General features: G+C 52.3%; 2 pseudogenes; both read left to right on the top strand.

Moving 5' to 3' along the window:
* Positions 1 to 6,858: 6,858 nt before the first annotated feature.
* Positions 6,859 to 7,230, top strand: LOC137636208 (acidic leucine-rich nuclear phosphoprotein 32 family member B pseudogene; annotated as a pseudogene).
* A 5,350-nt stretch (positions 7,231 to 12,580) lies between these two features.
* Positions 12,581 to 13,215, top strand: LOC137636206 (acidic leucine-rich nuclear phosphoprotein 32 family member B pseudogene; annotated as a pseudogene).

Raw genomic sequence — 13,215 nt, 5'->3', positions numbered from 1 at the left:
GGGAGGAGGATGAGGAGTTAAGGGAGGAGGATAAGGAGGAAGGGGAGGGTGAAAAGGATGATAAGGCGGAGGAAGAGGATGAGGAGGAGAATGAGAAGGAAGGGGAGGATGAAGAGGAGGAGGATAATGAGGAGGAGGATTAATAGGAGGAGGATAAAGAGGAGAAGGATGAAGAGGAAGGGAGGAAGAAAAGAAAGGAGGATGAGGAGGAAGGGAGGATGAAGAATAGGAGGATTAGGAGGAAAGAGAGAATGAAGAGGAGGAGGATGAAGAGTAAAGGGAGGAGGATAAGAAGATGGGAGGGTGGAGAGGAGGAGGATAAGGAGGAGGAGGATAAGGAGGAGGAAGAGATGAGGAGGAAGAAGATGAGGAGGAGATGAGGAGGAAAGGGAGGATGAAGAGGAGGAGGATAATGAGGAAGGGGAGGATTAATAGGGGGAGGATAAAGAGGAGAAGGATGAAGAGGAAGGGAAGATGAAGAAAGGAGGATGAGGAGGAAGGTGAGGATGAAGAAGAGGAGGATGAGGGGGAAAGAGAGAATGAAGAGGAGGAGGATGAGAGTAAAGGGAGGAGGATAAGGAGGAATGGGAGGGTGAAGAGGAGGAGGATAAGGAGGAGGAAGAGGATGAGGAGAAGGATGAGGAGGAAGAAGATGAGGAGGAGGATGAGGAGGAAAGGGAGGATAAAGAGAAGGAGGATAAAGAGGAGAAGGATGAAGAGGAGGAGGATAAAGAGGAGAAGTATGAAGAGGAAGGGAGGATGAAGAGATAGGAGGATGAGGAGGAAGGGGAGGATGAAGAAGAGGAGGATGAGGGGGAAGGAGAACATGAAGGGGAGGAGGATGAGGAGTAAAGGGAGGAGGATAAGGAGGAAGGGGAGGGTGAAGAGGAGGAGGATAAGGAGGAGGAAGAGGATGAGGAGAAGGATGAGGAGGAAGGGGAGGATGAATAGGAGGAGGATGAGGAGGAAGGGGAGGATGAAGAGGAGGAGGATAAAGAGGAGAAGGATGAAGAGGAGGAGGATAAAGAGGAGAAGGATGAAGAGGAATGGAGGATGAAGAGAAAGGAGGATGAGGAGGAAGGGGAGGATGAAGAGGAAGAGGATGAGGAGGAAAGAGAGGATGAAGAGGAGGAGGATGAGGGGGAGGAGGGGAGAATGAAGAGGAGGAGGATGAGGAGGAAGGGGAGGATGAATGAGGAGAAATGAAGAGGAGGAGGATGAGGAGGAAGGGAAGGAGAAGAGGAGGGAAGGATGAAGAGGAGAAGATGAGGAGGAAGGGAAGGAGGAAGAGGATGAGGATAAGGGGGAACGAGAGGATGAAGGGGAGGAAGATGGGAAGGAAAGGGAGGTTGAAGAGGAGGAGGATAATGAGGAAGGGGAGGATTAATAGGAAGAGGATAAAGAGGAGAAGGATGAAGAGGAAGGGAGGAAGAAAAGAAAGGAGGATGAGGAGGAAGGTGAGGATGAAGAGGAGGAGGATGGGAAGGAAAGAGAGAATGAAGAGGAGGAGGATGAGGAGTAAAGGGAGGAGGATAAGGAGGAATGGGAGGGTGAAGAAGAGGAGGATAAGGAGGAGGAGGATAAGGAGGAGGAAGAAGATGAGGAGGAAGAAGATGAGGAGGAGGATGAGGAGGAAAGGGAGGATAAAGAGAAGGAGGATGAGGAAGAAGGGGAGGATGAACAGGAGGAGGATAAAGAGGAGAAGTATGAAGAGGAAGGGAGGATGAAGAGATAGGAGGATGAGGAGGAAGGGGAGGATGAAGAAGAGGAGGATGAGGGGGAAGGAGAACATGAAGGGGAGGAGGATGAGGAGTAAAGGGAGGAGGATAAGGAGGAAGGGGAGGGTGAAGAGGAGGAGGATAAGGAGGAGGAAGAGGATGAGGAGAAGGATGAGGAGGAAGGGGAGGATGAATAGGAGGAGGATAAGGAGGAAGGGGAGGATGAAGAGGAGGAGGATAAAGAGGAGAAGGATGAAGAGGAAGGGAGGATGAAGATAAAGGAGGATGAGGAGGAACGGGAGGATGAAGAGGAGGAGGATGAGGAGGAGGAGGATAAGGAGGAGGAAGAGATGAGGAGGAAGAAGATGAGGAGGAGGATGAGGAGGAAAGGGAGGATGAAGAGAAGGAGGATGAGGAGGAAGGGGAGGATGAATAGGGGGAGGATAAAGAGGAGAAGATGAAGAGGAAGGGAAGATGAAGAGAAGGAGGATGAGGAGGAAGGGGAGGATGAAGAGGAGGAGGATGAGGGGGAAGGAGAACATGAAGGAGGAGGAGGATGAGGAGTAAAGGGAGGAGGATAAGGAGGAAGGGGAGGGAGAAGAGGAGGAGGATAAGGAGGAGGAAGAGGATGAGGAGAAGGATGAGGAGGAAGGGGAAGATGAATAGGAGGAGGATGAGGAGGAAGGGGAGGATGAAGAGGAGGAGGATAAGAGGAGGGGAGGATGAAGAGGAGGAGGATAAAGAGGAGAAGTATGAAGAGGAAGGGAGGATGAAGAGATAGGAGGATGAGGAGGAAGGGGAGGATGAAGAAGAGGAGGATGAGGGGGAAGGAGAACATGAAGGGGAGGAGGATGAGGAGTAAAGGGAGGAGGATAAGGAGGAAGGGGAGGGTGAAGAGGAGGAGGATAAGGAGGAGGAAGAGGATGAGGAGAAGGATGAGGAGGAAGAGATGAATAGGAGGAGGATGAGGAGGAAGGGGAGGATGAAGAGGAGGAGGATAAAGAGGAGAAGGATGAAGAGGAGGAGGATAAAGAGGAGAAGGATGAAGAGGAAGGAGGATGAAGAGAGGAGGATGAGGAGGAAGGGGAGGATGAAGAGGAAGGAGGATGAGGAGGAAGAGAGGATGAAGAGGAGGAGGATGAGGAGGAAAGGGGAGAATGAAGAGGAGGAGGATGAGGAGGAAGGGGAGGATGAAAATGAGGAGAATGAAGAGGAGGAGGATGAGGAGGAAGGGAAGGATGAAGAGGAGAAGGATGAAGAGGAGAAAGATGAGGAGGAAGGGGAGAATAAAGAGAGAGGAGGATAAGGAGGGAGGGGAGGATGAAGAGGAGGAAGATGAGGAGGAAGGGAAGGAGGAAGAGGATGAGGATAAGGGGGAACGAGAGGATGAAGGGGAGGAAGATGGGAAGGAAAGGGAGGTTGAAGAGGAGGAGGATAATGAGGAAGGGGAGGATTAATAGGAAGAGGATAAAGAGGAGAAGGATGAAGAGGAAGGGAGGAAGAAAAGAAAGGAGGATGAGGAGGAAGGTGAGGATGAAGAGGAGGAGGATGGGAAGGAAAGAGAGAATGAAGAGGAGGAGGATGAGGAGTAAAGGGAGGAGGATAAGGAGGAATGGGAGGGTGAAGAAGAGGAGGATAAGGAGGAGGAGGATAAGGAGGAGGAAGAAGATGAGGAGGAAGAAGATGAGGAGGAGGATGAGGAGGAAAGGGAGGATAAAGAGAAGGAGGATGAGGAGGAAGGGGAGGATGAACAGGAGGAGGATAAAGAGGAGAAGTATGAAGAGGAAGGGAGGATGAAGAGATAGGAGGATGAGGAGGAAGGGGAGGATGAAGAAGAGGAGGATGAGGGGGAAGGAGAACATGAAGGGGAGGAGGATGAGGAGTAAAGGGAGGAGGATAAGGAGGAAGGGGAGGGTGAAGAGGAGGAGGATAAGGAGGAGGAAGAGGATGAGGAGAAGGATGAGGAGGAAGGGGAGGATGAATAGGAGGAGGATAAGGAGGAAGGGGAGGATGAAGAGGAGGAGGATAAAGAGGAGAAGGATGAAGAGGAAGGGAGGATGAAGAGAGAGGATGAGGAGGAATGGAGGATGAAGAGGAGGAGGATGAGGAGGAAAGGGGAGGATGAAGAGGAAGAGGATGAGGGGAAGAGAATGAAGAGGAGGAGGATGAGGAGGAAGGGGAGGATGAAAATGAGGAGAATGAAGAGGAGGAGGATGAGGAGGAAGGGAGGATGAAGAGGAGAAGGATGAAGAGGAGAAAGATGAGGAGGAAGGGGAGAATAAAGAGAGAGGAGGATAAGGAGGGAGGGGAGGATGAAGAGGAGGAAGATGAGGAGGAAGGGAAGGAGGAAGAGGATGAGGATAAGGGGGAACGAGAGGATGAAGGGGAGGAGATGAGAAGGAAAGGGAGGTTGAAGAGGAGGAGGATAATGAGGAAGGGGAGGATTAATAGGAGAGGATAAAGAGGAGAAGGATGAAGAGGAAGGGAGGATGAAAAGAAAGGAGGATGAGGAGGAAGGGGAGGATGAAGAGGAGGAGGATGAGAGGAAAGAGAGAATGAAGAGGAGGAGGATGAGGAGTGAAGGGAGGAGGATAAGGAGGAATGGGAGGGTGAAGAAGAGGAGGATAAGGAGGAGGAGGATAAAGAGGAGGAGAAGATGAGGAGGAAGAGGATGAGGAGGAGGATGAGGAGGAAGGGAGGATAAAGAGAAGGAGGATGAGAAGAAGGGGAGGATGAACAGGAGGAGGATAAAGAGGAGAAGGATGAAGAGGAAGGGAGGATGAAGAGAGGAGGATGAGGAGGAAGGGGGAGAATGAAGAGAGGAGGATGAGGGGGAAGGAGAACATGAAGAGGAGGAGGATGAGGAGTAAAGGGAGGAGGATAAGGAGGAAGGGGAGGGTGAAGAGGAGGAGGATAAGGAGGAGGAAGAGGATGAGGAGAAGGATGAGGAGGAAGGGAGGATGAAGAGGAGGAGGATAAGGAGGAAGGGGAGGATGAAGAGGAGGAGGATAAAGAGGAGAAGGATGAAGAGGAAGGGAGGATGAAGATAAAGGAGGATGAGGAGGAAGGGGAGGATGAAGAGGAGGAGGATGAGGAGGAAAGAGACGATGAAGGAGGAGGATGAGGGGAAGGGGAGAATGAAGAGGAGGAGGATGAGGAGGAAGGGGAGGATGAAAATGAGGAGAAGAAGAAGAGGAGGATGTGGAGGAAGGTGAGGATGAAGAGGAGAAATGAAGAGGAGAAAGGATGAGGAGGAAGGGGAGAATAAAGAGAGAGGAGGATAAGGAGGGAAGGGGAGGATGAAGAGGAGGAGATGAGGAGGAAGGGAAGGAGGAAGAGGATGAGGATGAGAATGAGGAGGAAAGGGAGGATAAAGAGGAGGAGGATGAGGAGGAAGGGGAGGATGAAAGGAGGAGGATAAAGAGGAGAAGGATGAAGGAGGAAGGGAGGATGAAGAGAAAGGAGGATGAGGAGGAAGGGAGGATGAAGATGAGGAGGATGAGAGGGAAGGAGAACATGAAGGGGAGGAGATGAGGAGTAAAGGGAGGAGGATAAGGAGGAAGGGGAGGGTGAAGAGAAGGAGGATAGGGAGGAGGAAGAGGATGAGGAGGAGGATGAGGAGGAAGGGGAGGATGAACAGGAGGAGGAAAAAGAGGAGAAGGATGAAAAGGAAGGGAGGATGAAGAGAAAGGAGGATGAGGATGAAGGGGAGGATAAGAGGAGGAGGATGAGGAGGAAAGAGAGGATGAAGAGGAGGAGGATGAGGGGGAAGGGGAAGAATGAAGAGGAGGAGGATGAGGAGAAGGGGAGGATGAAGAGGAGAGGATGAAGAGGAAAAAGATGATAAGAGGGGAGAATAAAGAGGAGGAGGATAAGGAGGAGGGGAGGATGAAGAGAAGGAGATGAGGAGGAAGGGAAGGATGAAGAGGAGGAGGATAAGGGGGAACGAGAGGATGAAGGGGAGGAGGATGAGGAGGAAAGGGAGGAGGATGAGGAGGAAGGGGAGGATGAGGAGAAGGATGAGGAGGAAGGGGTGGATGAAGAGAAGGAGGATGAGGAGGAAGGGGAGGTTGAACAGGAGGATGATGAAGAGGAGGAGGATGAAGAGGAAGGGCAGGATGAAGAGAAAGAAAGATGAAGAAGAATGGGAGGATGAAGAGGAAGAGGATGAGGAGGAAAGTGAGAATAAAGAGGAGGAGGATGAGGGGAAGGGGAAAATGAAAGGGAGGAGGATAAGGAAGAAGGGGAGGATGAAGAGAGAGGAGGATGAAGAGGAGGAGAAGAGGAGGAGGAAGGAATGGATAAAGAGAGAGGAGGATGAGGAGGAAGGGGAGGATGAAGTAGAGGAGGATGAGGGGGAAGGAGAGGATGAAGGGGGGGAGGATGAGGAGGAAAGGGAGGAAGATAAGGAGGAAAGGGAGGGTGAAGAGGAGGTGGAAGCGGAGTAAGGGGAGGGTGAGGAAGAGGGTGAAGAGGAAGGGGAGGATGAAGAGGAAGAGGACGAAGAGTAGAAAGATAAGGAGGAAGGGGGGATAAAGAGTGAGGAGGATGAGGAGGAAGGGGAGGATGAGGAGGAAGGGAAGGATGAAAAGGAGGAGGATGAGGTGGAGGGAGAGGATGAAGGGGAGGATGAGAGGGAGGATGAGGAGGAAGGGGAGGATGAAGAGGAGGAGAATGAGGAGGAAGGGAAGTATGAAGATAAGGAGGATGAGGAGAAAGGGGAGGAGGAAGAGGACGAGGATGAGGAGGAACGGGAGGATGAAGAGGAGGAGGATGAAGAGGAGAAAGATGAGGAGGAAGGGGGGGATGAAGAGGAGGAGTATGAGGAGGAAGGGAAGGATGAAGAGGAGGAGGATGAGGGGGAAGGAGAGGTTGAAGGGGAGGAAGATGAGGAGGAAAGGGAGGAGCATTAGGAGGAAGGGGAGGTTGAAGAGGAGGAGGATGAGGAGGAAGGGGGGGCTAAGGAGGAGGATGAGGAAGAAGGGGAGGATGAAGAGGGGGAGGAGGAGGAGGAAGGGGAGGATGAAGAGAAGGAGGATAAAGAGGAGGATGATAAGGAGGAAGGACAGGATGGAGAGGAGGCGGATGAGGAGGTAGGGGAGTAGGATGAGGAGGAAGGGGAGGATGAAGAGAGAGGAGGATGAAGAGAGAAGAGGATGAGGAGGAAGGGGAGGATGATGAGGAGAAAGGGGAGGATGAAGGGGAGGATGATAAGAAGGAAGGGGAGGAGGAAGAGGAGGAGGTTAAGGAGGAAGGGAAGAATGAAGAGGAGGAGGATGAGGGGGAAGGAGAGGATGAAGGGGAGGAGGATGAGGAGGAAATGGAGGAGGATAAGGAGGAAGGGGTGGGTGAAGAGGAGGAGGATGAGGAGGAAGGGGAGGATGAGGAGAAGGATGTGGAGGAAGGGGTGGATGTAGAGGAGGAGGATGAAGAGGAAGGGGAGGATGAACAGGAGGAGGATGAACATGAGGAGGAGGAAGAGGAAGGGCAGGATGAAGAGAAAGAAGGATGAGGAGTAAGGGAGGATGAAGAGGAAGAGGATGAGGAGGAAAGGGAGAATGAAGAGGAGGAGGATGAGGGGGAAGGGGGAGAATGAAGGGGAGGAGGATATGGAGGAAGGGGAGGAGGATGGGGAGAGAGGGGAGGAGGATAAGGAGGAAGGGGAGGATGAAGAGAGAGGAGGATGAGAAGGAAGGCGGGGATGAAGAGGAGGAGGATGAAGAGGAGAAAGATGAGGAGGAATGGAAGGATGAAGAGGAGGAGGATGAGAGGGAAGGAGAGGATGAAGGGGAGGAGGATGACGAGGAAAGGGAGGAGGATAAGGAGGAAGGGGAGGGAGAAGAGGAGGAGGAGGAGGCTGAGGAAGGGGAGGATGAGGAGGAGGATGAGGAGGAAGGGGAGGATGAAGAGAAGGAGGGGGAGGGGGAAGGGGAAAATGAAGAAGAGGAGGATGAGGAGGAAGGGGAGGAGGAAGAGAAGGAGGAAGGGAGGAGGAAGAGAAGGAAGATGAGGAGGAAGGGTAGGATGAAGAGAAGGAGGGGGAGGAGGAAGGGCAAGATGAAGAGGAGGAGGATGAGGAGGAAGGGAGGATGAAGAGAAGGAGGGGGAGGGGGAAGGGGAGAATGAAAAGGAGGAGGATGAGGAGGAACGGGAGGAGGAAGAGAAGGAAGATGAGGAGGAAGGGTAGGATGAAGAGAAGGAGGGGGAGGAGGAAGGGAAGGATGAAGAGGAGAAGGATGAAGAGGAGAAAGATGAGGAGGAAGGGGAGAATAAAGAGAGAGGAGGATAAGGAGGGAGGGGAGGATGAAGAGGAGGAAGATGAGGAGGAAGGGAAGGAGGAAGAGGATGAGGATAAGGGGGAACGAGAGGATGAAGGGGAGGAAGATGGGAAGGAAAGGGAGGTTGAAGAGGAGGAGGATAATGAGGAAGGGGAGGATTAATAGGAAGAGGATAAAGAGGAGAAGGATGAAGAGGAAGGGAGGAAGAAAAGAAAGGAGGATGAGGAGGAAGGTGAGGATGAAGAGGAGGAGGATGGGAAGGAAAGAGAGAATGAAGAGGAGGAGGATGAGGAGTAAAGGGAGGAGGATAAGGAGGAATGGGAGGGTGAAGAAGAGGAGGATAAGGAGGAGGAGGATAAGGAGGAGGAAGAAGATGAGGAGGAAGAAGATGAGGAGGAGGATGAGGAGGAAAGGGAGGATAAAGAGAAGGAGGATGAGGAGGAAGGGGAGGATGAACAGGAGGAGGATAAAGAGGAGAAGTATGAAGAGGAAGGGAGGATGAAGAGATAGGAGGATGAGGAGGAAGGGGAGGATGAAGAAGAGGAGGATGAGGGGGGAAGGAGAACATGAAGGGGAGGAGGATGAGGAGTAAAGGGAGGAGGATAAGGAGGAAGGGGAGGGTGAAGAGGAGGAGGATAAGGAGGAGGAAGAGGATGAGGAGAAGGATGAGGAGGAAGGGGAGGATGAATAGGAGGAGGATGAGGAGGAGAAGGATGAAGAGGAGGAGGATAAAGAGGAGAAGGATGAAGAGGAGGAGGATAAAGAGGAGAAGGATGAAGAGGAATGGAGGATGAAGAGAAAGGAGGATGAGGAGGAAGGGGAGGATGAAGAGGAAGAGGATGAGGAGGAAAGAGAGGATGAAGAGGAGGAGGATGAGGGGGAAGGGGAGGATGAAAATGAGGAGAATGAAGAGGAGGAGGATGAGGAGGAAGGGAAGGATGAAGAGGAGAAGGATGAAGAGGAGGAAGATGAGGAGGAAGGGGAGAATAAAGAGAGAGGAGGATAAGGAGGGAGGGGAGGATGAAGAGGAGGAAGATGAGGAGGAAGGGAAGGAGGAAGAGGATGAGGATAAGGGGGAACGAGAGGATGAAGGGGAGGAAGATGAGAAGGAAAGGGAGGTTGAAGAGGAGGAGGATAATGAGGAAGGGGAGGATTAATAGGAAGAGGATAAAGAGGAGAAGGATGAAGAGGAAGGGAGGAAGAAAAGAAAGGAGGATGAGGAGGAAGGTGAGGATGAAGAGGAGGAGGATGGGAAGGAAAGAGAGAATGAAGAGGAGGAGGATGAGGAGTGAAGGGAGGAGGATAAGGAGGAATGGGAGGGTGAAGAAGAGGAGGATAAGGAGGAGGAGGATAAAGAGGAGGAAGAAGATGAGGAGGAGGATGAGGAGGAAAGGGAGGATAAAGAGAAGGAGGATGAGGAAGAAGGGGAGGATGAACAGGAGGAGGATAAAGAGGAGAAGTATGAAGAGGAAGGGAGGATGAAGAGATAGGAGGATGAGGAGGAAGGGGAGGATGAAGAAGAGGAGGATGAGGGGGAAGGAGAACATGAAGGGGAGGAGGATGAGGAGTAAAGGGAGGAGGATAAGGAGGAAGGGGAGGGTGAAGAGGAGGAGGATAAGGAGGAGGAAGAGGATGAGGAGAAGGATGAGGAGGAAGGGGAGGATGAATAGGAGGAGGATAAGGAGGAAGGGGAGGATGAACAGGAGGAGGATAAAGAGGAGAAGGATGAAGAGGAAGGGAGGATGAAAGATAAAGGAGGATGAGGAGGAAGGGGAGGATGAAGAGGAGGAGGATGAGGAGGAAAGAGAGGATGAATAGGAGGAGGATGAGGGGAAGGGGAGGGAATGAAGAGGAGGAGGATAAGGAGGAGGAAGGGGAGGAGAAATGAGGAGAAGGGGAAGAAGAGGAGGATGTAAGGAGGAAGGGAGGATGAAGAGGAGGAGGATAAAGAGGAGAAGGATGAGGAGGAAGGGGAGGAATAAAGAGAGAGGAGGATAAGGAGGAAGGGGAGGATGAAGAGGAGGAGGATGAGGAGGAAGGGAAGGATGAAGAGGAGGAGGATGAGGGGGAAGGGAGAATGAAGGGGAGGAGGATGAGGAGGAAAGGGAGGAGGATAAGGAGGAAGGGGAGGGGAAGAGGGAAGGAGGATAAGGAGGAGGAAGAGGATGAGGAGAAGGATGAGGAGGAAGGGGAGATGAATAGGAGGAGGATAAGGAGGAAGGGGAGGATGAAGAGGAGGAGGATAAAGAGGAGGAAGGATGAAGAGGAAGGGAGGAGGATAAAGGAGGATGAAGGAAGGGAGGATGAAGAGGAGGAGGATGAGGAGGAAAGGAGAGATGAAGAGAGGAGGATGAGGGGGAAGGGGAGAATGAAGGAGGAGGAGGATGAGGAGGAAGGGGAGGATAATAAGGAGGAGGATGAAGAGGAGGAGGATGAGGAGGAAGGTGAGGATGAAGAGGAGAGGATGAAGAGGAGGGAAAGATGAGGAGGAAGGGGAGATAAAGAGAGAGAGGATGAAGGAGGAGGGAGGATGAAGAGGAGGAGGATGAGGAGGAAGGGGAGGAGTGAAGAGGAGGAGGATAAGGAGGAAGGAGAGGATGAAGGAGGAGGATGAGGAGGAAGGGAGGATGAAGAGGAGGAGGATAATGAGGAAGGGGAGGATTAAATAGGAGGGATAAAGAGGAGAAGGATGAAGAGGAAGGGAGGAGGAAAAGAAAGGAGGATGAGGAGGAAGGTGAGGATGAAGAGGAAGATGAGGAGGAAAGAGAGAATGAAGAAGAGGAGGATGAGGAGTAAAGGGAGGAGGATAAGGAGGAGGAGATGGGAGGAGGAAAAGGAGGAGGATAAGGAGGAGGAGGATAAGGAGGAGAAGAAGGATGAGGATAGGATGAGGAGGAAAGGGAGGATAAAGAGGAGGAGGATGAGGAGGAAGGGGAGGATGAACAGGAGGAGGATAAAGAGGAGAAGTATGAAGAGGAAGGGAGGATGAAGAGAAGGAGGATGAGGAGGAAGGGGAGGATGAAGAGAGGAGGATGAGGGGGAAGGAGAACATGAAGGGGAGGAGGATGAGGAGTAAAGGGAGGAGGATAAGGAGGAAGGGGAGGGAGAAGAGGAGGAGGATAAGGAGGAGGAAGAGGATGAGGAGGAAGGATGAGGAGGAAGGGGAAGATGAAAAGGAAGGGAATAGGAGGAGGATGAGGAGGAAGGGGAGGATGAAGAGGAGGAGGATGAGAGGAAAGAAGGATGAAGAGGAGGAGGATAAAGAGGAGAAGATGAAGAGGAAGGGAGGATGAAGAGAGAGGAGGATGAGGAGGAAGGGGAGGATGAAGAAGAGGAGATGAGGGGAAGAGAACATGAAGGAGGAGGAGGATGAGGAGTAAAGGGAGGAGGATAAGGGGAGGAAGGGAGGGGAAGAGGAGGAGGATAAGGAGGAGGAAGAGGATGAGGAGAAGGATGAGGAGGAAGGGGAGGATGAAAGGAGGAGGATGAGGAGGAAGGGGAGGATGAAGAAAGGAGGATAAAGAAGAGAAGGATGAAGAGGAAGGGAGGATGAAGAGAAAGGAGGATGAGGAGGAAGGGGAGGATGAAGAGGAGGAGGATGAGGAGGAAAGAGAATGAAGAGGAGAGGATGAGGGGGAAGGGAAGAATGAAGAGGAGGAGGATGAGGAGAAGGGGAGGATGAAAAGAGGAGGAATGAGGAGGAGGAGGAGGAGGAGGAAGGGGAGGATGGAGGAGAAGAGAAGAGGAGGATGAGGAGGAAGGGGAGGATAAAGAAAGAGGAGGATGAGGAGGGAAGGGGAGGATGAAGAGGAGGAGGATGAGGAGGAAAGGGAGAAGAGGAGGAGGATAAGGGGGAAGAGAGGATGAAGGGGAGGAGGATGAGGAGGAAGGGAGTGAAGAGAAGGAGGGAGGAATGGGAAGAAGGAGAGGAGGAGAGGGGAGAAGATAAAGAGGAGGAGGATGAAGGAGGAGGATAAAGAGGAGGAGGATGAGGAGGAAGGGGAGGATGAAGAGGATGAGGGAAGGAAGGATGAAAAGAGGAGGATGAGGGGGAAGGAGAGGATGAAGGGGAGGATGAGGAGAAAGGGAGGAGGATGAGGAGGAAGGGGAGGATGAAGAGGAGGATGAGGAGGAGGAAGATGGATAAGGAGGAGGATGAGGAGGAAGGGGAGGATGAAGAGGAGGAGGATAAGGAGGAACGGGAGGATGAAGAGGAGGAGGATGAAGAGGAGAAAGATGAAGAGGAAGGGAGGATGAAGAGGAGGAGGATGAGGAGGAAGGTGAGGATGAAGAGGAGGAGGAAAGAGAGTTGAAGGGGAGGAGGATGAGGAGAAAGGGAGGAGGATAAGGAGAAGGGGAGAGTGAAGAGGAGGAGGATAAGGAGGAGGAGGAAGGAGGAGGAAAGGATGAGGAGAGAATGAGGAGGAAGGGGAGGATGAAGAGGAGGAGGATGAGGAGGAAGGGGAGGATGAAGGAGGAGGATAAAGAGGAGAATGATAAGGAGGAAGGACAGGATGGAGAGGAGGCGGATGAGGAGGTAGGGGAGTAGGATGAGGAGGAAGGGGAGGATGAAGAGAGAGGAGGATGAAGAGAGAAGAGGATGAGGAGGAAGGGGAGGATGATGAGGAGAAAGGGGAGGATGAAGGGGAGGATGATAAGAAGGAAGGGGAGGAGGAAGAGGAGGAGGTTAAGGAGGAAGGGAAGAATGAAGAGGAGGAGGATGAGGGGGAAGGAGAGGATGAAGGGGAAGGAGGATGAAGAGAAAGGAGGATGAGGATGAAGGGGAGGATTAAGAGGAGGAGGATGAGGAGGAAAGAGAGGATGAAGAGGAGGAGGATGAGGGGGAAGGGGAGAATGAGAGGAGGAGGATGAGGAGGAAGGGGAGGATGAAGAGGAGAAGGATGAAGAGGAAAAAGATGATAAGGAAGGGGAGAATAAAGAGAGAGGAGGATAAGGAGGGAGGGGAGGATGAAGAGAAGGAAGATGAGGAGGAAGGGAAGGAGGAAGAGGAGGAGGATAAGGGGGAACGAGAGGATGAAGGGGAGGAGGATGAGGAGGAAAGGGAGGAGGATGAGGAGGAAGGGGAGGATGAGGAGAAGGATGAGGAGGAAGGGGTGGATGAAGAGAAGGAGGATGAGGAGGAAGGGGAGGTTGAACAGGAGGATGATGAAGAGGAGGAGGATGAAGAGGAAGGGCAGGATGAAGAGAAAGAAAGATGA

This window comes from Palaemon carinicauda, chromosome 3, assembly GCF_036898095.1.
Source record: "Palaemon carinicauda isolate YSFRI2023 chromosome 3, ASM3689809v2, whole genome shotgun sequence".
In the NCBI taxonomy this organism is placed as follows: Eukaryota; Metazoa; Arthropoda; class Malacostraca; order Decapoda; family Palaemonidae; genus Palaemon; species Palaemon carinicauda.
The sequence above is the reverse complement of the archived record's forward strand: the minus strand, read 5'-3'. Positions and strand labels throughout refer to the sequence as shown.